Below are 24,824 nucleotides of genomic sequence, written 5' to 3'. Positions count from 1 at the left end.
ACTCACCTACAGTTCAGACATGCACTTTAGTCACTGGGTCTTCCTCTAAAGTCAGAGGAGAGTGATCAGTACTTCCAGAGGAATCTTTTCATATTATGACGGGTGCTTCAAACACAGGGGATGTTTATGCACAGGGCCCTCCATGATGGGGCTGCCTGTTTCTCACTGTCAGCTAGGCAGAAATCCTAGACAACTACCTTGGAGTATATACCAAATTTATAAGATGGCTAAAGTAAGGCACTTTTTACGCTAGCTCATCTAACTGTTTTTACAAGAAGGTGTTTATCACCCTTTTAAACTACTTTTAAACAGTCAAAAGAGGTATCAAGTAAGCTTTCCAAATACAGCACTGTTGGTACCTTTCCACACCTCCATCTTCCAATCACTAATTAAATCTTAGTGAGAATGTCTTGCTAGAGGTAAAACATGTATTAGAGAAATGAGCTATGACTGTATTTATGTGACTTTAGCATTTACGATTTCAGTGTTGAAACATTTCCATCCAGCTGCACACGCACTTTCTAAATTTAAATGCAATAGGTTTCCACAGCTCTATTATAAAGAAGAAAAGCTCAGAGGTATGATTTTCATAGAAAAGTACAGCGTTTGAATTTGAAGAACAATGTAGGCTTCCTGCTTTCGTATTATCCAAACACATGAAATTTTCTGGATGAAACAGTGAGAATTATAAAGCCTGTCATGATTTTAAAATAGCAAGGAAAAGGATAAAAAAGAGCAGTGTTAGAGATATTGGAATACTTTTCATTCTTATAATAGAAAAACTGAATTTCGCTTGAAGAAACATTAGCAAAGTGCAAGAAAACATACAGATAATGGGAATGTATGTTTTGGTGTTGTTTGGGTTGGGTTTTTTTTTTTAGAACAAAGCAATTACCTGCATCTTCTAAACATCTAACAGGCATGACTGTCTTCAAATTTCCTGTAGGGAAAAAAAAAAAAAGGAGTCATAAGAAATTCTTGATATTAAGTATGGATGCTGAAGTTTTCTATTCTTTACAGTAGAGACCTGAACATTTCACTTATCCATCACTGGAAAAAAAATATGTTGTGTCTTAATAGTTCTGAGCAACCACGTTTTGAAGAATATGAGCATAAGTCTTTCCAAAGTACTTACTTAGGTTTGTAGCGTGTGGAAGAATAACTGCAAATCTAAACTAATGTAGTCTCACCTTCTTGAATCAGTAAAAAGAGAGCTGCTGATGTCCCTCTTCATTCCTACGCCTTTGTTAAGCCTGGATTATCCGTGAATCCCATTGGCAAATCCCCTTTCAATGCCTCTCTCCAGCTAATGCTTTTAAACTCTGGGCCTCTCATTAAATGTTTCAGGGACCAGAAAAAAACCTTGGACAGGGTGTCACCACTTAGGTACAAGGAAATGTAGTAAAACGCAAGTAGATTTCCAAATCAGTTAACATCAGTGGGATGCTACTCAAGAATGTATGGCTCCCTTCTCAAAGAAGAAACCTACAGATCAAAGACTTCCATGACTGCCATGATTTGCCACTTGTCTGACCATCACCAGACCACATCCTAATCTCAGTATCACTGAAAAGACTGGCACAGAAAATAGGGAGCAAGAACAACATCATTGACATCAACAATGATGCCAGTGTACAAGCACAGATGTAAAGGAAAATGTGTAGTTTGAGAAGCAGAAGCAAGGAAGAGAGGAAATATTCCTCACTGGGAGAGAATAAAGTAATTAGCCATCTTCAAAGAAAAATACTTTTCTCCTTATTAGACAACTTTGCAAATGGCGAAGAAGAAACCTCTAGAAGATGGGAGTATCCTTTCTGTTCCATACACCCTCTACTGACAGTATCTTTAGGGAAGAAATCTGCCAGTCATGGAAATGTAACAGCACTGTGTTTTTTGTGAGCAAAAGATGATGCTAATATACTTCCAACATTTTTCTGTTCTGGACAGAGACATCCGTTACAGAGTTCAAGCCATTCTGTGTCCTGCTATTTGCAGAACATTCTATATAATTTTTCAACCTACACTATGAAACACGTATAGACTAATTATAGGGATTATTGGTGGCTTAGGTTTGGTCAGAGTCACTCCCCTGGGGAAAATAAATCCCTTTCCAGAACCAACATCATAATTTCTGGTTTGGTTTGAGCTGCCATCCATCCTGTCAAAGACGGCTCTTGGTTTCTCTCTCTCTTCCCACCCCATTCCCCCCACCAATGGCAGTTTGGCCTACCTGGAGAAATCTTAAGACACTGCAAAGCTAGTGTGCATTCTGTCTGTTTTTTCCAGTCAAGCCTCCATATCATCCACCTGCATCCACAGCCTAGCTTAAGCCAACAACAGACTTCCATTTTCCACCAATTAATGTTTCTCCTTTAGAAAACACCATATATATAGTTTTGCATATTTCTCTCCATCAAACATACTACTCAACACACAGAAACGCCCTATATTTCAAGTACTATATATTTAAAACTAAGGAACTAAGGATGACAAAAAAGCATGTTTTCTTTAATAACTTTGGCAAGGTTCAGCTCCACTGGAGTGACTAAGAGGAGCCCACCTACACGGATCAGAAGCCGGATGGGAGTTGTGTTGAGCGCATCGTTTGACAGGAGGTGCAAAGTCCTGCCTGGCTGAGGGCCAAAGCCAGGTTTCCTGGTAGGAACGTGGTCCAGGAGCCAGCTCCCCCAGCCACACTAACTGCACTATCTGCCCGCTTTAAACCAGGACATTGTACTTCTGTGAAAACTTTGAACATAAGATTACTAGGAAACCAGGAGCTGTATTTATGTCAAATGCACCTACTAAATCAAGGCTTTTAAAACTTTCTAGAAAGGAGCATTATCCTGTTGCTCTTTTTCCTAAGGTGCTTTTGTGAGCTGCATGCAGGGGACATATATCTGGTTGACTGCTCCACGATTATTCCTTCCTTTTTTTCTTTTTTTCCTCCTTTTTTTTTTTTTTTTTTCAGACCATTAAAATGGCTACACTCAACAGCTTTAAAATAAAATTTGGCAAAATACAACTTTTACTACTTCTCAATTTGTAGCTCATATTACAACTCTTGCAAGTGAACAAATTGGAAGCTTATGTCTTCCAGGCTAAATCCTGAGTGCACCATACAGAATAAATATTGACTCTAGCATAAGGACTAAGGGTCAGATCCAGCCCTGTTTAAAATCTTTTCTGTCCAGCTCTGCCAGCACAAAGCCGTCCTAAACCCACAGTAATTGGCCCCTGAAGAATTTGTATTCTATAGGGCAAGCGTTAGCACAGACAAGCTGCAGTGGCCCCTACGAAATCCTTGCACTCATGCACAGACCTCTGCCAAGACCCTTATTAGGCAAGTCTAGTTTATGTCTGGGATAAGCCCGGCAACCAAGCAGCCTTACAACAAAAAGGCCACCTCTGAGCTCTTCCCCACCTGCCACTGAGAAGAAAATTGCCTTGGCCTTTTGGGAAGAAAGACAGCACACCCCTGGCTTGTTGTTCTATCCCATGTTTCCCTCTGCCCCACTAATGATATTCCCCAAAAAGCTGTTTGGTGTTGACATCCCAGTGGAAAAAGAAAACAACCAAAAACCAAAAAAACGACTGAGAATCCTAATAAAACATGGATTTACAGCTTCTTCTACCTAGGCAAAGTCATAGGTGGGCTAAGCCTGAAGAAGGCCACTCAACCAGTATCCAGTGTGCGTCTCTGAAGGACTTAACAGGCATGAAGGTAGGTAAGCATTTGTTCATCCTTCTTTGCAAGGTTATATATTCATTCCTGGACTGAGGATGTTATATACCGACATGACAGAAAAAATGCAGTCCTTGGGGTGTATAAGTTTTGGCATTTTACTCAACCAATTGAAAGCTTTTTTATACTGCTTAACACCAAACTTGTGGTCTTTGAACTGCACTTACTAAAAAGATAAGGCAGAAGAAACACTTCTTAAATTTACCAGTTTTGTAAAAAAGGCTTCCTGTTCTTGACCAGAGAGATTCTCTTCGCATTTCCAGCAGCCTCTGGCTAGGGGTCCCATTTGACTGTGGTTTTGTAGCTGGCCTTCTACCTGTCTATTTGAACACCTCTAGGAATGACTGTAAATTCCTATGTCAACCACTGGCACTTGGCAGTCTTGAATTCCTGGGGAATGCAAGGATGCCTGTGATTTTGTGCAGTTTGGCAGGAGTTGTAAGACATCCTTTTACACACGCAATTCCAAGAAGGCAGCCCCTTTAGAAAACATTAGATGTATTTAATTTAATTTACTGCTTTCTATATTGCAATTGCTGTTGTTAACTCTTCACATTTGAAGACATTAATTTGTTCATTAATTCCATCCCAGATGTTCTACCTACCCTCTGGGTTTTAGTGCTTTATTGAATATATTGACAGTCTCCAAAACCAGCCAGAGAATTACAGTTTTGAAAATACTCTGAAACACTTAGAATAACACATGTTTTTTAAATTTGGGCAGCTGCACTAATCATTACAATGTAATTTTTAAAATGTGATTTAAAAGTGCTATTCAATACAAAACCAAATACTGCTCCACAAGTACACAAGCACGCTGTGAATTTACTATTAAATGATCAAACAAACTCTACTAAGCTTCCTTGAAGAGAAGCTACAGGGCAGGATCTGTTCTCCACTGCTATGCTGGGTAACCACTTGTGCTCACACGGATTCTCCCACAAGCCAGGAACTGAGGGGACTGACTGAGAGGATCCAGTTACAGACGCATCAAGGATAGACTGCGAGCTTACTGTGACCTAATACCGACTTCAGGCTTTACTCTAAGGTTTCTATGAACGCGCATTTGTGTCCCTGGTAGTTACAGGTTTCAAAGGACAGAATCTGTGCACATAAAACTAGAAGTGGTATAAACCCTGGCATCCTGATTTATGTAATTATTATTTTAGAAGTTGCACTAAATCTGGGTCATGTTTATTTAATATTCTCATATTCACAGGATCACAGAATGGTTAGGGTTGGAAAGGACCTTAAGATCATCTACTTCACACCCCCCTGCCATGGTCAGGGACACCTTCCACTAGACCAGGTCTCTCAAAGACCCATCCAACCTGGCCTTGAACACTGATGGGGATGCAGCATCCACAGCTTCCACGGGCAAACTGTTCCAGTGCTGCATCACTCTCACAGTAAATTTCTTCCTTATATCTAACCTAAATCTCCCTGTTTAAGTTTGAACCCATTACCCCTTGAGAACTATTCTAGAATCTCAGCCATTGAGAGATGGCATATAACAGTGCATTTTAGTTAGCTGTACTAGTATGATTATTTAATTCATTTTAAGGCTTTACCAAACTCACCTTAATCTTTTTAATTCAGTTAATTCAAACTATCATCTGAGACCATTATGTGAGTAAGTTGAAGAAAGTAACTGAAACCTGTTTGCTTAAAAACATGCTGAAGCCAACTTAAAAAAAAAATAAATAATCATATCAGTTGTACTCTAACAGCCATTTACCTTAACTGTAGGAACTGTTACTTTCCTCAGACATTTCATATAAATGTCAATGGATACGTGATGCGAAGAACAAGACCCTCCTTTCCTCTGAATGTGATCCTACTGAACCAGAGGTCAGGCATACACCATCCCTTCTGTGGCGACCTTATAGAAAAATCAGAATTGTTTGAAGAGTCTCTCATTTGACTTCACGGAGCTCTGAACTGATATGAGGCTTGACTCAGAGCAACTAAAAGAAGACAAATTATTCCAACAGCAAGTAAAAGTAAGAGCTAAATTCTGCTCTACATTTCCCTGGTATGAATCTGAAGCAATGAGTTGCAAATCCAAGAACATAATTCCAGATTTATTCCTCATAGGAATCAACAAAATCAGGCATCACTTAGGTTTAGGCTCTTGCATCCTACATACTAAATATCTGAGGTTATTTGCTACAAGGTGAAAATAAACTAATCCAACACCTCTAAGAGGTCTACAGAGAAACTGGCAACATATATTGCAATACATGTTCAATCACAGATTAGTAAGAAAACAAAGGCGATTTTCGTTAAAAGATCCTGGTTTGCATCATGAATGCTTAGAGCACAGCTGCAGCAAAACACTCAGTTTTTGCTAAGTATCTCAAATATAATTTTAAACTGGCAGTCTCTATAGAAAAATAGCACCACCCAAAACCCTTAAATTCAAGTTGAATGTATTTTAAGAAGCTATTGAAGAAGCCTACAGCAGAAATGCCTTAACACTGACCTTTTCACTATAATGACAAGGATTGCTCACTTAAAGTACACCACTATTTCCTATCTCAGCATCATACGCAATGTACATACTACTACCAGATGGAAAAAATGTATAAGAAAACCTTTCTGTTGCCAAAGTCCAACTAAACACCTAAACACACTTATTTCCACAGGATTACTCTATATATGTATATATATATAAAAAAAAAGAGAGAGACAAAAAAAGAAAGAGACAAAAAGCTGCACAGGAACCAAATTAATCTTAAACACTTCCTCCTTTAGAGGTAGCAGCTTGCAAACAAATCACAGTTCTACTCCTTGAATTGAATGTAAGAGTTTGTCAGAGGTGCTTAAGCATGTCAGATACTACAAAATCTAGCTCTTTTGACAGACTGCTTCCAGTGCAACATCCTGAATTTATCTCTATACAAAAGTAAAAGATTGAGATTATTCAGATATGAAACTAAATGAGACAATTATGTCCACTGCTAATCTCACACTGCTATTTATTTCCTTGGGGAGCAAGTTAAAAAAATGAAAATGGGTGAGTAAAATACCAATATATCATTTCCCAAAGGGACCTTAAAATGTAAAGGCAGAGCAATGGCAGATCTGACAGACAGCACTTTCAGTGTTATTAAAATTTCAGAAGGCAACAAAGATTTCACAGTCATTTTGCCCCCCTCCTCAGTTTCTCTTGAATCATAGTACACAGTGACTTAAAAGAGTGAGAGCATCTCCCTTGCAGAGAACAGTGAGAAACAGATGCCCACCATTAAGGCCCTCTTTAAACACTATTTTGATGGCTGAAGTTAGGTTTATATGACGCCTAATCCCATTTGCCCTAACCTGCAGAAGAATGAGTTCCTCCCAAGGGTGAGTTAAGTAGTAAGTAAACAGTATTAACTAAATACCCATTAACAATGTATAGTAGCATCCAAAGCAGTGCTGAGATACAAATGAGCTCGTAATTCTTGGGCTGCTCTTTTCATCAGCAGAAGCTCAACTCTATAAAAATACAGAAGTGGGACATAGTTTCTAATCACTATTTCTACGATTACTTTTTTCACATCTTAAGCGTAGAAAAGAAATGGAGCTTTTGGCCCTGCTGATGGTCCCAAACTATTGTAACGTAAACGAAAGGGTATTATGTAGCCCCCAAAAAGCTAAATATCTAAAATATGTGACAAGCAGAGGCTCAGACACTAATCAATGATGCTGTATGATGCCATTGGAACTGCAACGAAAGTTTTGCATTTGCAAGAAGTGGTGAAAATTACTGAGATTAAAGAATTTTTTCTCAATTCAACGCAAAGAAATGTGTTAATCAGAAAGGGAAATTTCTCACCTTATAAAGGACAATTAATTAAACTATGAATTAAGCAGCACTTGTGAAAGATAAAGTGAATGCAAACAGCAAGACACCCATGTAGACACAGTTTGCAGTAATTTCTAGATTTATAAAACATCACCTGCAGTAAGAAGGGTAGGAACAGTGTCACTGGAGATTTCAAACTGCTACAGTTGTCAGATATAACAACTTTCCTAACTGAAACTATATGCAAAGGCTGAAATGCCTCTTCGTTTTCGCACAAACACTGCAACCTTAGGCAGCCGCTGGGAAGAACAAACCTATGCTGGTCTAAGTCCCTGCTAAGACATACAGCTTTCCCCCAGGTTTTCCCAGGAAAAAAGATATCAAATTTTGTGTAAACATTGCATCATTTTCAGGTGCAAAGTAATCATTATTCTGTTGCCAAATGGAAATTTTTGACAAATACCAGGGCTTTGCCTAGCATTTTCATTTTACGGTGAAAATATCGCTGAATTTTCTGGGAAGTGAGGCTTTTTCAGTTTAGAAGTTACACAATCCTAATTATGCAACCACGGCAGATTTTGCGAACAGCTATGCCTCCTTTCACACCATGTCAGAAGAAGCCACTTGCATGCCACATGAAAATATCAGTGTCTTTCAAACACTTTCTTGAATGAGCAAATGCACTGTCTCTGACAAATTGCCCTCACCCCAGGAAGAATTACATAGGAAGACATTTACAGTATCTGAGCTTGTGTTTGTTTTTCACTGACACCAATTATTATACAAGCTTATTTTAAAACCTGTGATTGTTTACTAAGGCCTGTGGTCACCACATGTCAAAACAAAAACAGAGGTATACTAAACATCAGTAGCATGTTCTTACCGTATTTTTTCCCCATTTTTTTTGCACCCAAAGTAGAACGGGCAGTCACAGCAGTTTTATTATAATCCAGTCTGAACACTTTGTTAAAGCTAAACTGAGATTAGGTAGTGTTGTGGTTTCAGCTGAACCCAGGACAGGTAGTAAGACCCAAATCCTGTATTTTGCACAGATGTCACAACAGTCCAACTCTGCAAAGCCCAAATATTTCATTTTAACTAGTGACTCAGTACAGTCACTTTGTTGCAGCAAATCTAGTCCCTTAGTATTGTCTAAAGATGCCCCACCCCTGGAAGTATTCAAGGCCAGGTTGGATGGGGCTTTGAGCAACCTAGTCTACTGGAAGGTGTCCCTGTCCATGCCAGGGAGTTGGAACTAGATGATCTTTAAGGTCCCTTCCAACCCAACTATTCTGTGATTCTCACCACTACAGTGGTAATATAAGATACATTACTATGACTGCACATTTAAGGACACTGATTTCTTTACAACCCTCAGGATGCCTAATGAAAAAAAAAAAAAAAAAAAGAATAGAAAAAGCCCTTTAAAATAACGCTGCTGGCCATAACTTCCTTCTTTTTATTGCACGAAGCACTGGAAGTCAGTATGCAGAATATTCAATTGAGTCAGAACACATCTTTAAAAAGTCAGTAAAATATGCATATACTTTCTGCTGCATTTTATAGGTATACATGAAATTACACTCTTTGCAGTTAGGTTTCTTTCTACAAAACACAATTCAACTGTGTTTATTAGCAAGAGCATCACTCTCCTGAGCAAACACCTCTGAAAAGAGTAACGTCACCAAAATGCCTGAATCTGCACATAAAACCTGTTATTCCACAGGGCTGTGTTGATATTTGAGCAACAGGGCAAGCTGACAGCCCAGTTACAGATTCCCAACAAGCACAACACAATAAACCACATAACATTTCTTGGGACACTGCTCAGGTTTCACGATGACTTTATATCAGACAAGATTAGACCAGAGTAGAGTATTAGAGGACATTCCTAATACAAACAGCACCGTTTCATATATGTATGAAAGCTTCATACATACGTAATCCAACATCATACCAACTTTGGAAACTACTCCAAGGAAACCTGCAACATGCAACCACTATCCTGTACTCTATGAGTGGCACAACTGGATGCCAAATCACTCCTACCCAGGACAAGTCAAAGTAAGAACAGCAAAAATCCTGATTTCACACACCAGACAAGAGCTCAGCAGGCTCTAACAGGACATTTTCAGAGCTGATGATCTATTGAAAGCAAAAGTAACAGATGCTCAGCTCTAGAAAACTCCAGACAGCTTCATACAGGGATCTCCTTCCTCATGCTTGGCAGATTCCACTGAATTTAGTTGTCTTTCCATTATTACAAGCGGAAGTGAAATCAGCTAACACTCTGGCCCTAAAGTCCTTTGGGTGCTTGTGATAACACCATCGACGCTTCTACACTACAAACAAAACAAAGCATCACCAACATATAATCATAGAATGGTTTGTGTTGGAAAGGACCTTTAAAGATCATAGAGTTTAACTCCCAAATGTCCACATCCCCTTTACAGACAGGGAAATGAACACATAGAGTACACACACAAGCATATAGGGCTTTATGTTTGCTAAGCTACACTTAAAACTATTTAAGTACTAAATGTTCCTTGGGATAGCTGCTAACAATCTGAAAAACTGCATGGCAAACCAAAAGCACGTAGACTATTTTTCTTCAGACTAAAGCGCAACGTTTTAGCTCTCAGATCACCTAAGACAGTTAATCAACTTGCTTATTCAATAGAACTCTTCCCCTATGTCTCTCTTCCTCTCCCCCTTGCAGGATTTGAGGACACCTTGTTCCCCTGGAGCTGGTGAATCACTACAAGCCAGCAGGCCCACTCGGTTCCTCAAAAGACACAAAAGGTGTAAAAATAGCTCGTACTAATGAAGCAAGTACAGCGTCAGCAGCCAGATGAGTGTGGGTGATCAGATAAGGTTCTGCTGTTGCAAAGGGCAAATTATTAAGAGAATGCTTCTCCCCCTCTCTTTTTATTAAGCCTTGCTCTTCCTTCACTGAAATCAGCCCTCTGCAATGCCTGGTAAATGATACCTGACATGACTGACTCCTCCTGTAATTGCAAGTTTCATACCGGCACAGGAAGTGATGCCTCACTACGAGCTGAAGGTACAGAGGAGGTGTCACTAAAAACTAAATAAATAAATAAAGAGAGGCAAAAATAAAGCCTAAAAATAGCCAGGACTATCCGCTGAGTATTACTGTGTGGGTATATTTAGCTGGCCTAACACCAACTTTTCTTGTCAAAAACACAATCTTACCTTTATGCAAAACAGCTTCCTGTTTCTAAACATAACTTGAGAAACTTGAGAACAGGGGAAAATTCAGATTTTGAAATTGTTCCTTTTTCACTGATAGCATGAAAAGATTAAATGTGAAAAGACCAGGCAGATCTTCCACATGGCTTTTGCATCCTGACATCACATAACAAATAGATGAGAATTTGCTCTTAAGACATCCTAATACAACCCATCAGACTAGGTAACAGATTCAGAGTTAAAAACAGAGCTGCTTCTCAAAAAAAAGCAAATTTCTCCAGGGACCTGAAATGAGACTCTCACAGCTGAAGGAAAGGGGACAAGTCCTGTGCCAGCTCTGCTGCCTGAACCAGCACTGCCCTCAAGAGAAGACTGTGCCCCACCAGAAGCATACACATATGCAACTGCAACTCATGTGCACACAACTGTGTATGCCTCACACACAGCAGACAAGAAGTGCAAATGCAACTCATAAGATGCAGTTGCACTTTTACAGCCCTGTTCTGCACATGTCACCTACTCTGAAGCCAGTTCAATTCACTTTACCAGCATAAACGAGATTTTTAGGAAGCGTGTGAATATCATTTAGTCCCATTTAAGGCACTCCTATGCTGCTTAATAAAGTGGCATGAGTATAAATGACAGTCTGGCCAAGTGATACAGTTTAGTATCTTAGCAGCAGTATTGAGAAATGCTTCCAACCACACATTTGAATTTATGATTCCCAAGTACCTGTACTTAGAGGAATTGATGAATGCACCCTGTGTATGTCACTACAGTGAGTGGACACTCACTGTGCTCAGTGCTCAGATACCACGTGCTATCTATCCACTCCTCTTTGGCTGCAGCCAAGGGTTGCCCCCCACTCAGGAACAGGAGGGCTTGTGCCACAGGCACTTGCCACCGTTGCTCATGGTACTGACCACACTTTGAGCCCTCTGCTCAACTATGTCAGGAGTCCTGCAACTTCCACAGGTCTAATTGCAACAGGATGAGCCACAGCTGTGTTCATCATAGATGTTCAGAGATGCTCAGCAACCTCTCTTTCACTCCCTCTAAATAAAATGAGAAAGCAAGCCAGGTCCCAAGGACTCTTAAGGATGTCTGCAACTGTTTAAAGTACATAACTGCACTATTACTACTGGAAGTAATATACATGCCAACTTTATAGTGCTCCCCGTGAGCTGTGCAAGGAAATGGTCTTTTCCACAATTATGGTTTTTCTATTTAATATCACGACTCCTTTGGCTGATGGTTAAATGAGGGGTTTGTTCATTATTATGCAGCCTTCCTATGTGGCTCCATATACCTCACATCAATCATTCTGGGGCTGGGGTTAAACAAAAATGCCTAGATTTGTACCAGACCTTTACTCTCATTTACAAGAAGAAAAAAAGCCCACTGTAAGAAACTGCCAACTTCACATGCATGATTCAATTAAAACGATCATTCTGACATTACAATTTTTATAGAATCATAGAATAGTTAGGGTTGGAAAGGACCTTAAGATCATCTAGTTCCAACCCCCCTGCCATGGGCAGGGACACCTCACACTAAACCATGCCACCCAAGGCCTCATCCAACCTGGCGTTGAACACTGCCAAGGGTGGAGCATTCACAACCGCCCTGGGCAACCCATTCCAGTGCCTCACCACCCTCACAGTAAAGAATTTCTTCCTTATATCCAATCTAAACTTCCCCTGTTTAAGTTTTAACCCGTTACCCCTTGTCCTATCACTACAGTCCCTGATGAATAGTCCATCCCCAGCACCCTTGTAGGCCCCCTTCAGATACTGGAAGGCTGCTATGAGGTCTCCATGCAGCCTTCTCTTCTCCAGACTGAACAGCCCCAACTTTCTCAGCCTGTCTTCATACGGGAGGTGCTCCAGTCCCCTGAACATCCTCATGGCCCTCCTCTGGACTTGTTATTTTCTTCTCATTTTAAGATTAAAAAAAAAAAAAAAAAAAAGTAATTTAAGTTAATAAGATTATATTTGTAACATTAAATCCAGTGGGAAATTGAGAGTATGCCCTTTTCTTGATATGCTGTGGTTAATTCCCATTGATGCAACCATTCTTTGTTCAGCATCATAGTTTTGTCTTTTCATCCTATGCCTTAGCAGCAAATTTAATAGTCACTGATTTTTTACTAGAATAGATAAACATTGTGATGCAAGACAAATCAGCTGATGATATTATTCTTCAGACAATTTAATTTTCTTCTGAAATGAAGAGTAAATGTTATTATATTAGAGGAAATATGGATGTAAAAATAATTATTAATAGGTTTAAATACTGAAGACCATACTCTGGCAGTATATTTACATAAAGTTAATGAGACAGGACCATATTCCCTCAACCACCGTGGCATTCTTGAGTTATAAGGCCAAGAGCATAGCAATCAGAACCTCAGCCTATCCCCACCACCCAGAAATTCTGCTCAAGTACCAGTAGTACATTATTCAACTTCAGAGCCTGGTGGCTGCCCCTCCAGCTCCCCATGGGCTAGGGGCACTGTCCCAGAGGGCCTGCAACAGCCAAGGGGCCACCCCAGCCCCCTACACCTACATGGGCTTTTGGCCTTTAGGCTTTCAGTGCCCCCACAAGAGAAAGCTTCACCTGTGCACAAATTCAATTTAAACCAAGGAACGGGCTGACTCAAGAATAACCCAAGGGAAACAAATGGTAACTTTTCAGTCAGATGCACTCCATGGCGGGTTGGCACAGCCAAGAGATGGGGCAGGAAGGGGCAGTCACAGATCATCAGTGCAAGGGGCTACGTGACCACATCCAGCCAGCCCCGTTCAGCGCCACCTCCCTCCTTCCCCTGGGCTCCAGCGCTGCCGGCTTGCCTTTGCCTTGACTTCTCTGTTGCCTGAGCCATGATGAGGATCTGCTGGACTCGTACAAAGCCACTGGGGGTTCAAGAGTACAAACCCTTTGTTTTCTGTGTCACATACAACACTTGGTCACAATAGAGGTAAGATAATCATACAATCTTTGGTTAATAAACATAAGATAAACATAAAATTGTTTGGGTTGGAAGTGACCTTCAAAGGTCGTCTAGTCCAACACCCCTGCAATGCGCACAGACTTCTTCAACTAAAATGAGCAGAAGTAAAACATAATAGGATAGTAGCTCCCTTCACTAAGTTTCTGCTATGGACTTTCTCCATAGAATCGCAGAATCAACTAAATTGGAAAAGATCTTCAAGATCATCAAGTCCGACCATTACCCCAGGACTGCCAAGTCCACCACTAAACCATGTCACTGAGGGCCTTGTCTACATGGCTCTTGAACACTTTCAGGGACAGTGATTCCATTTCCCTGGGCGGCCTGTTCCAATGCCTGACCAGCCTTTTGGTGAAGAAATTTTTCCTAATATCCAGTCTAAACCTCCCCTGGAGCAGCTTGAGGCCATTACCTCATCAGCCAGTGTTTAAACTGTAGGTGTTGGGAAATTATTGTCCCAAATGCAAGTCCATCCCTAACTTGTGCTTCCACCAGCACGCAGCTCAAGTGGGGTGAGAGATGAGACACACAGGCAGCCTGCACCTCAGGTAGGACAGCACTGCCACAACGTCACTTTTCACACAATGGAAGTTTACAGTTGGTGACAGCCCTGCTGACTTTGTTCCCTGGGTAGGGACACCCCACCACAGGCAAATAAATGGAAGCAGGGGGCACCAGCATGGGATGATAGCAAGGGAGATTACAACAGGAGCCACGCGAGGCAGTAAGAAGATACGGCATTAAGTAACAAGGGGCTGAGCTATCTCACATCTTCCTACATTCTGCCGCAGGTCACTTTTCCTATCCAGCCCCCTCCCTCGTTTCTCTGTGCAGTGTTGCTTTCACTGGCATGCGCTCCCCTCCCAGTCACCAACATGTAACACACACCATGATTTATGTCACTTCTCCAGCCTGGACTGGCATCTCCAAGGTGTGAGCAATAGATGCAGACCACGAAAGGTGAGGATTAATGCTTTATTGGCAATTGCAGTAGGCAAGTTACTCAACTCATAAAGCAATTTTTATCCTTGTGAAGACCTGTAGGAGGTGGGAGCAGGGCCTGGCACCTGCTATGCACTGACACATGTCCTCACTGCTGGGCAAAAGGGCAGGTCCAATTAGGTGTGTTGTATTATTAACGTTCCGCTGTTGATCAGGTATCCTCCTCTCGGCCTCTCTGCCTCCCAGCTTGTGTAATGCACCAACATCTGCAGAGGCACTGCTCTACCCAGGAAAGTGCAAATGGAAATCTGGTGGAGGAGTTGGGACATTTTTGCAGTGTCCCAAGGGGCGGAACGGCTGAGAAGTCAAACAGATCGCTAACTAGGATCCTCAAGCTAAAAGATGAGACATACGAGATATCCGCCCTGCCAGCAGTAATAATTACAATGTATTATTAACAAAACTCAGGTTTCATTATTAACCTAACTCAGGTTTCAAGAGCTGATCTCACTCTAATCACCCTCCAAATTACACCCAGTGTTTCCCTCAGAGCTGAACCATTACCAGCAAGGAAGGCTGCTGGTAACTATTAATCTGAAGAGAAAGCACAGGTGGAAATGAGCTATAAATACCACAATCAAATGGGTGCAAAAAATTACAGACAGATTTTAAGTTGCCCCTACCCAGGGTGACCTCACCACTCAGATCTGATCCTGCCAGAAAGAGGGAGCCTGTAACTTCAAAGCAGCTGAGAGGAAAGGACTCTCAGTGTGTATTGCACATGGCGCAGCTGATGTGACCCTGCTTCTGCAAAGGATTGACTCTGTTCCCCTCCAAGGTGTCAGTAAAGTCACAGCTCCTCTCTTGGATCTTAAAACATGAGTAAGGCCACCTACATGTTAGATATAATGAAGTAGCCAGCGGTCTTCGTCACAACCCAGCTGCCACAACAGAAGACCCTTGTTCAATTTTGTTCCTCTACCAAGTTCATCATCAGAGCAACTAAGATCTTCAAAAGCTTTTTCACAACCTCTACATGTGAGATGAAAATGCCATTTTAATTGTGGATCAGTGAGGTCTGCTTGAGTAAAATAACCCCAATCACTGGGATGCAAGTGTGTAACAAACACCGCTCTTGTAGCAGAGAGCCTAATTGCCCTGTGAGCACCAACAAAGAGCTGCTGGTTCATTAGAGCGAGCTGGAGGAGCTGCTGTTTGCACCTTCACAAGCTGGAAGCATGTTATTGCAAAACCTCTACGGATGTTTGATCCAAAATTCAGCCTCTGATTTCTGATCAGCAAAACTTCAAAGCAAAGAAGCTATCAGCCTGGTATTTTTTTCATAGCTTTCTTCAGCATAACACTTTATTTTTCTCCTTGATCTGTTCAAGGATGTCAAATATAATCTTAAGATACAATTTGGGCTTTTATATTCTATATAAACCTCCTTAGGAAAAAAAAAAAAATAGCAAGAAGAGAACGATGTGAACCAAATTGCAGTTTCACATGACATCTGGAAGATGCTGGCAGTTATGTGCTATCCTGAAGCCTGACTGCCACAGGACCTTGCCAGAAAGGGCAAAGGGCAGAGGAAGGCCGAAAAAGGCCAGCAGAGGTGAAAGGCAGCCATGCTTCCTGCTGGCTACTCACAGCAAGTTTGGATGACAAGCGACCAGGCAGATGGCAGAGGAAGCATCTTGTTCAATGGGGAAATGATTTGCTGAATCACACCAAAGGGCAACGTGGCAGCGAGCCCTGCTGAGATGTCCAGGAGCTACCTTTGTCTGTTGCAGTCGTCCCCAGCTACAGTTCTGTACCTTCTGGGAGCCCCACACTGCTGTGTGTCCACCCCCTCCTTCGCTCATCATACAGCTTGGATAAAACCACTGCCTTGCTTTATGCTTTAAGAACATGTATTTCTGTTTCTTTTTCCTTCGCAACCATCTTTAGAATGAACACTCTGTGGATGGAAAACATGAATCTAATTTCAGGCAGAAACCTGCCTCAGCAAGTCTATCAGGAGCAGCTTACTTTCTCCAACTCAGACTCCTTACGTGATTTACATCCACATATGGGCTTAAACATATCTGCATAAAGAGGTCCATTTGCCTGACTGCTAATGAATGCTTGGCAGTCAGAGCAACATGACAAGCACATCCAGTTGTTTTCCATTTTTTAGAGAAAAGGATACTTACATCTCCATGAACAGTGCTGCTGAGTGTGCTTATGAAATGCACCACCCACGGATTCAAATTTAAATATTAACATTGATACGAAAATTAAAGGTGAAGAGAAGAGTAACTTTTTCCCCACCTTCTTATGCACTTTGAGTCAGCTTGTGGGAAAGTTAATGGAAATATTCCACCACTGAAATGGAAAGGATATTTATGCCTTTAATATAGTGGAAAACTCCACATGGGATGCTCTTCAGAAAAATCACTCAAATGCTGTGCCCCCAGCGAGCTGAGGGCTTGGGTAGGTCAGCTTTTTGCGTAGCCAGGACCATGTCCTGCTTTTCACCTAAGGTGCTCATCAGGATTGGAAACCAAAACCTTCTTTTCTGACAGGTCATGAATTAAATAACTATAGTTGGTTTCTAGGATCTATTTCCTTTTGCTAGCAATCTCAGAACGAAGCAATAAAAGTACTGACACTGTAAATTAGTTCTAGAAGTATCTTTCTAATTACAAAGCTGCTGCAAGATATTTCTTCTCCAGTAGCAGTAACAGTGAACTTGAAAGCACAGAGCACCTGCCAGCATTAGAAGAAGAGCACAGCTAAAACCACAGGTCCCAGTTGTTAAAATGCTGCTTGTTACAGGAATTTCATCTACGCTAACACTCTGATAGAGCAGTCCAGGTAACAGCAGCAATAACAAACAACAAGGAAAAAGTTAAAGGAGCACTATTACAAATGGAACACTGACATAAATGGTTCACTGACGTTTTTAAGTCCCAGTGGTGTTGATTCACCCATGAGCAGGTCTGGATTTATAGCAAAGGAAACAGTAAGTGCCTGACTACCCCACAGAAAGTGTCTATTTCAAAAAGTGTCTGCATTGTCTGAAAATGAAGATCACACTGCTGAAATTACCACCCATCCAGTATTTTCTGTTTCCTCCTTGGTTTTCTTTTCCTCTCCATGGTGAACTGAGCTGCTCTAAGATTATTTTTCTGTGATTTTCAGCAAAAGTAGATACATAAGGAACTGTGGACAAGCACTGAGGGCATCTAGCCCAGGAGAGACTTAGCCTTTGTCCCCCTGAGAAACGGATACAACACCAGCTTGAGTGGACTCTGAATCCTAGTTATAATTAGAGAGAAGGTGAAATCAGGCAAACCTACCTCTTGCTCAAATACTACTCTTTCCTCAGTATCCCTCTGCTCTCCAGAAAAATGGGTCTTCTCCTTGTTGGTGACCATGTATAAACAGGCACAGGATCCAAACTGTTTCCCACTGTGTCCTCCCCCTCTGCACGTTGTCTACCTCTCTATTGACAACTTCCAAGACAAGCTTCCTTTAATAGTTGTCCTGACTCACAGGTGGGGGGGGAGGGAAGTTGACCTTGCTGCAGCATCAAGAGCTTCTGACGCATTTTGGGAGGCTGTGGTTTCAGGTCTAAAAGAACTCAGCCTTGTTTTCAACTAAGGTTTACAGGTTGAACTTCCAAAATATCACCCTATAGCTCCACGTCCGTTAACAACCCAATATTGTTTAGTGGTTCCACTCTGCACTGTTCAGTGCTTTAGCCGTATGCTTGGCAAATCAGCAGTACTCACCAGCAGAAGAAAGTTTCTCAGAAACGCAGCCACCCAGGCTCCTGGCTGGCTCCACCTCTTGTCCACCCACTCCCAGTTTCAGACATTTCGCATTCCAAAACTGGAAGTGTCTATGCAACGTAAGGTCACGTTATTGCACAATGCGCTCTGTTCCTTCTAAGAGTCATTGCATCCTCAAAAGTACATCAACTCTAACAGCAGGAGAGCTGTTTACAGTGCCTTTCTATCTGAGTGGGAGTATTTTCTCCAAGAATCTTATAACAAGGACATAAAGTGTATGACTCTTCCCTACACTTGGTAAAATTGTTACCGAGATGGCATTTATCTAATACTTCCACATCAGCATTCCTTCCCCTTTAAGCTGCCTTTTGAAAATTTGAGAATGCATTTTTACACTTCCCCAAAGTATTTTTGTGCTGGATAATTTTAGGACTCACTAAACAGAACAATTTCTGCCTATCTTAAATTTAGAACTGAGGCCACTTGTAGCTTTTGCAATGCAACTGTGAAATACAACTGATTGTCACCAATGTAGGTTTTGCCAAATGGTCTGAGTAATTGCTATGATCCCTCCTTCACTTAAGTCTTTAAATTCTAACAGGTGAACGAACACTCCTGTTTCAATTATAACTGAAGAACACCTTTTCTTTTAGTATAGGGAATTAAAAGTGAGGTGGGCTTTATTTTTTATCCCCAAAGGACAATACACTCAGGTGGAAATGGGGATGTCACATTGTTTTATCTTTGAAACTACGTTCAGCTTTTCAGGTACAATTAAGTCTTTGCTCCTAGCATGGAAAGCCTATTTGGTGTTCAGTTGGATTTAAGTGAGTTATGTTGGCTTCTCCTACAGGCAATTTTGACATATTTATATAAAGAATAAATGACCAGTCCTTATGTGCATCTCTTCTTCCAACTCAGATCTGTCACCTTTGTCCTCAGCACCACCAGGGCAGCTGAGCAATGGGGAAGCTGAAAGATTCAGGGAAAGGAGCGCTCGCAGCACCCTCTGATGAGAATGGGGATGCTGGCAGGGCTAATGACTAAGCCAGCTTTCAAAAAGCCCTCATGACTTCACAATCAAGCAACTTCTTCATAAGCTGTCGCTCACATCCTCCCAGAAGCAAGAAGGTTCAGATCTAGCAGTCAGCATTCAGAAATGTGATTCACACTGCCCAGTGAAAGCTATGATGGACAAATCAAACCAGTGACAGAATTAAGAGGGGAAATAGAACGAATCCCATGAGAGGGGCAGAACAAGGGACAGAGGAGGACCTTTGCACTTATCTATTTCACTAGATACACTACAGCTCTGCTGTAGATAAGGGTAGCTTGAGATTTTAACTGAGTTATTCATTTGGAAGATACGACTGAGAGTCAACTGCCCTTCGTCCTGTGGAAGAGATACTTAAAATGGAGCTAATGGTTTAAAGTTACTTAGCTCCTGTTCAATCTGTGCACAGGTAAAAGGTTAGACTGTAATATTTAACCACAGCTCCCGTGCCTTTCTGAGAAGCACAGAGGAGGCTGCCTGAAGGAAAGTCAGACACCTGCCATGCTGCTTCCTGTGTGCACGAGGTGAAAAAATCTGCACCATCAGCCTCATGTAGACAGTGAGTTTCCTCCAGGGCAGTGGCTGTCATCCAGTATGCTTTCTAGTACAGTCCATTTCCTTCTGGGGGATGTTTCCCTCAGGAACATTTATGAGTATATCCAATATACCTTTGGTAAGCTCTAGCATTCAACCCAAGTAAGAGGGAAACAGACTGGCTTATTTGAGGCTGCACAGGAAAAAAAGAATAGCCCTCTCTGCATGCCACTGGCCACCACCACCAAATCTGCCAGCTGGACACCATGCAAGATAGCCAAAGGTTTAGACCTTTAAGTAGAACTGCCTCATTTAAGTAGCCTCATGGCTAAATGAGAACAGGATGAAAAACCACTGAGGGACAGGAAGACAAAGAAAAACATTCATAAAAGTCTGGAGATATGGTACCATAAGGAGAACCCAGCATCTATTACAAAACTTGGTGAACTATTCAAACTGCTACTTTAAAAAGTAAAAGTGCTATGTGCATTCATTCTTTTTTAACATTCATCCATAAGAGGTCACTGTGTGACACAACGAACACTTTGGTGTCAGCATCATTCCTCTCCCTTCCCATATGCTCAGCACCAGGTGTCCAGGCACCTACAGTAATGTCACAGCCACTGCCCAGCTGTCTGTTGTATTTACAATATATTTACAATAGGGACTTGTTAGGGCAGGCAATAAAGCAAGACGTGTGTGGGAGTCCTTCACTTTGATCGTGTCACCTTAGCCAATTTTACAATCACTTTAATGTACTTACCTTTTATTCCCCATTAATCTCACACAGAATCCGAAAGTTTTACAGCCCCCACAGGCGTTTTAAATTAATCAGTCAAAAATACGTGAAAATTTGGGAAACTGGGTTTGAACAGCAAAGATACAAGCTCACAAATGGCCAACTTTCCTCTGGTTTCCCAGGGTTTGGGGCCTCCGTTTTAGAATCTGTTTCAGTATGACATTGTCTTTTCAGTATTTAGTAGACTTTTTCACACGGGTGACCACAATACAATGTGAAACATGGAGAACTGTCAAGGTGACCTGCCCACAGGAACTTCTTAAGCATGAAGTTTTTGTACTGCCATTCACTATGAGGTGAATGCAATCTGCATAACAGGCATATACAACTTAACAGCAACTGAAACTGTTTTAGCTCAGTTCAGCTTATCAAAGATCTTCATGGAGTAAGGTGACTTAAAGGGAAGTATTTCATTCAGAGATTTCCATGGGAAAACAAAACCAAAAAAATAAAAATAGCAATATGGAGATTTTCCAGTGGAAAACTTGTTCTTGTGGAAATTCCGTTTTCAATTGACAAATTGCTTTTATGGGAAATTCCTAAGCAGCTGTAGGCACAGCCCTCATGCTGAGAAGTTTAAAAGCAGCTCATGTCTGTGCCAGAATCCTCGGATTTCCCACATCAGATAAACAGCAAAAGCAGAGCCCTCATCTTTCCCTCACTCCCATGCATACTCTGCAGCACACAAGCTGTCCCACTGCAGGCACAACAGTATATTGCCTGCAGCGTCAATACGCACGTGGTTACAGATGGGACGCTTGAAGGATTAATCTTTTAATGTCCCAAATCAAGATTAATTACAGCTTTTATATATGAGCTGTCCCTAATGCTCTGATACTGGTAAAGCTGTCATTGAGTTCAGCAACAGGTTTACGTGCTCTAGGGACTGCAGGCTTGAGAGAGTCTTAAACTCCTCATAGAAGACCTGCACCAGGAAGAGAGAACATGGAGCTGACTTTTACATGATTGTGTGAATGGTCACAAATCATGGATGTAGCTCCATTGTTACTGCTTTACACTGGCTTCAATCCACCAATAAGAACTACACACTTCACAGCTAACATTACAGAGAATAAGACAAACATCTTTACTAAACTTGCTAAGGGTCTTCTAAATTTACAGGAGGAGCACTGAGCAAGCATCTCCTTTACAGAATGATATTAGGAAAGTGTAAACCATTCATTATAATGCATCTTCTTTCTATCAACCACTTTAGTATGAATCATCATACTGAGTAAACAGGCTACAAACTGTATTTATGGCAGGGCTCAAAGTATTTCAGAAAGTCAGATAAACAAAAAAGCTATTAAATTAGGCAGGCTTGTACAACCCCTCACAGTACAGAAAGCTACTGAGCATCTAAACATTGGAATGTGAACATCATTCACCTAAACATTGCAATGACTTACAGTATTTCTATACCAGCCCTGTATTTTCACCCTAATGCATTTTAAACACAAAATAAAATGTAGATGCCCGTGAGTAAAGAAGTTAATTCTACTGACAGTACAGGACTCGTCTTCACAACTTACTCTCAAGAGCAGTAGTTACCTCTTTCCTGCTCACCTTCTGTCCCATACAGCCTATCTAACAGAATAGTGGATCCAGCATTCCCCAAGCCGTGCTGAGCTGGAGGAGCTCAAGCACAGCAGAGCTGTGGCAGGAGCGGGAGCCCCAAGGTGCCATTGAGGAGGCTGTCGGCAGCTGGCCGCCTGCCAGGCGCTTCAGGCTACGAGGTGAAGGAGTGGACAAAGGCCACTGTTCAGCTGCTATAGTGACCTTCAACTATGCTGATCTGCGATGGGAATGTACCCCCAGCCATGCTTGTGTTTCTAAACCGCATGCTTGCTAGCTATCTGCAACAGTACAGTCACACATATGATAGAGAGCTTGCACACATGCACAGCCCATGTCCATACTGCATGAGGCCAACGAGTTCCCGTCTACCCCAGTCACATGGTGGCCAGCCAGTTATATAGCATATGCTGCTGCTCTGTGCCCAGGGAGCACAGCAACCACATGTGCTCACCATGGTGTGCTGCATGGCTGCGAAAATCATACATACCGAGATCGAACTGCAAGCAATGTGAACTTCAGAGATCCTAAAGGAGTTATTCTTTTGGGACATCACAGTAATAAAAGACAATAATAAAAAAAGACAGCAATAAAAGACAATCGCAGTGAAACCCTCATTGATACAAGCTTTGCTATTGAACTGACAAGAAGGGCATTTATTTTCAGAGTTGGACACTCGAAGGAATACTCCACGTGCTATGGTTTTTTCCAGTATATAACAGAGATAGCTCTACTACACTGAAACACGTGATAAGAGAAGAGGGCCCAGGCTCTTCTCCATATTTTCTGCATACCTGTTTCTATCACACAGCTGCTCTCAAGTCTACAGTTTCCTGTGCAGTACAAAGTGCATACCACTTCCCCTACGGAAAAAAAAAAAAGAGGAGCCTTGCTTGTTCATAATTGACGATGGAAATACTGTCATATTTTCCACTAGCCAAGCTTGAAACCATTACTGAACCAACCTTCATTAATTTTCCACAACATTTTGCAGAAATGTCAGGAAACAGCTGCACCAGAAATGATTAACTGTCCTTATCACTAGGGTTTCATTGGCCAACTTCAAATTACATAGGTTTTCTTCCTTCAAAATGCTGCATTCAGTGATGGCTTTTGTTATTCTTCAGTTGACTGTCTCAATACATTGCTTTCTCCTCAAAAGTATCTGATTATACAGGTTCAGTGGCGGACAGACGTTTTACGACCGGTGGAAGAATTTGTACAGTTTGGAGCTGCATACTTCTAGGAAAAGATTGCTTCCTGCATATTGCTCAGCTGTGTCTTTCTTGGACCAAATTCAATGAAATTCACAACTTGCAGTCAAATTGTATTTGCCAGTCAGACTGAATTCATTACTCTGACAAACTCTTGTTGCTGCATTTTCTTATTTCTTTCCTTTCCTGTCCTATTCTTTTCCTTTACCCTTTTCTCCCACACACACTCTCCCCTTCACCTCTCCTTTGAGCTATACCATGTGTCAAAACTTCTCATACAATGCCCTGTACATTTTCTGGCAAAAACAAGTGGAACAGTATACATCATCATTCCAAACATGCAAACGCTGAGATGCTAGAAGGCTTGGTACAAAGTAAGAGTGCAGCCATCTGGAGATAACTGCTAGCATGGATCTGAGATTCCCAGCTGGCTGAGCCTTTGCAGTCTCAGAACCATTTAGCAAAGTGCTCGTGAGCACGAGGCTCCATTCACACGGATTTGCACAGGGTACTTACTGGGTATTATGCGATTTTTCAAACATGTAGATTCTTCAGATTTCTGACAAGAAAACAGCAACAAAAAGCAAGGTTCACAGGATTACTTTTAAAGATCAACACAGAATCATAGAATCACAGAATGGTTTGGGTTGGAAGGGACCTCAAAGATCATCTGCTTCCAACCCCCCTGCCATGGGCAGGGACACCTTCCACTAGACCAGGTTGCTCAAAGCCCCATTCAACCTGTCCTTGAACGCTGTCAGGGATGGGGCTGCCACACCTTCTCTGGGCAACCTGTGCCAGTGCCTCACCACCCTCATAACATCATAACATTTCCTTCTTACAGCATGGCATGTTACAGTATTTCTGCATATATGGCACTGTCAGATTTGAAACTGCACTTGTTCACTCTTCTTCAATGAAGATGTCTTCAATGAACATCTATGTCTTCACTGAAGCTGTAAGCCTTGAATCTTAGGCTTAGGTTATTTTCAGAGGGAAATACAGATGTGAAGAGATATATACATGTGTTGGAAGTTACGTAAAATTAATCCATTGAGTGTGATTCAGTGTTAATATTGTTATGACCTCTTACCCTTAACAAAAGATAAGTTACTTGAAGAAATGACAGAGTCACATAAACAGAGATTTACATAGATGTAATT

At 41.5% G+C, this 24,824-nt stretch overlaps 1 protein-coding gene across 6 annotated transcripts in view; it reads right to left on the bottom strand.

Moving 5' to 3' along the window:
• The window catches only part of HIVEP2 (HIVEP zinc finger 2), a 140,470-nt gene that overhangs the window by 23,650 nt on the left and 91,996 nt on the right, over window positions 1-24,824 (bottom strand). For 5 of the 6 annotated variants that reach the window (XM_080616410.1, XM_080616407.1, XM_080616412.1 and 2 more), the window contains one exon: window positions 896-940. The gene's annotated coding sequence lies outside the window, so the exon portion shown is untranslated. Of the gene's footprint in view, window positions 1-6; window positions 46-895; window positions 941-24,824 lie in introns of all 6 variants that reach the window. The other variant, XM_080616411.1, reaches the window with a different exon arrangement.

Source organism: Psittacula echo, assembly GCF_963264785.1.
Source record: "Psittacula echo genome assembly, chromosome: 4".
NCBI lineage: Eukaryota > Metazoa > Chordata > Aves > Psittaciformes > Psittacidae > Psittacula > Psittacula echo.
Note: the sequence above shows the minus strand (reverse complement) of the source record. Positions and strands in the feature narration are given on the sequence as shown.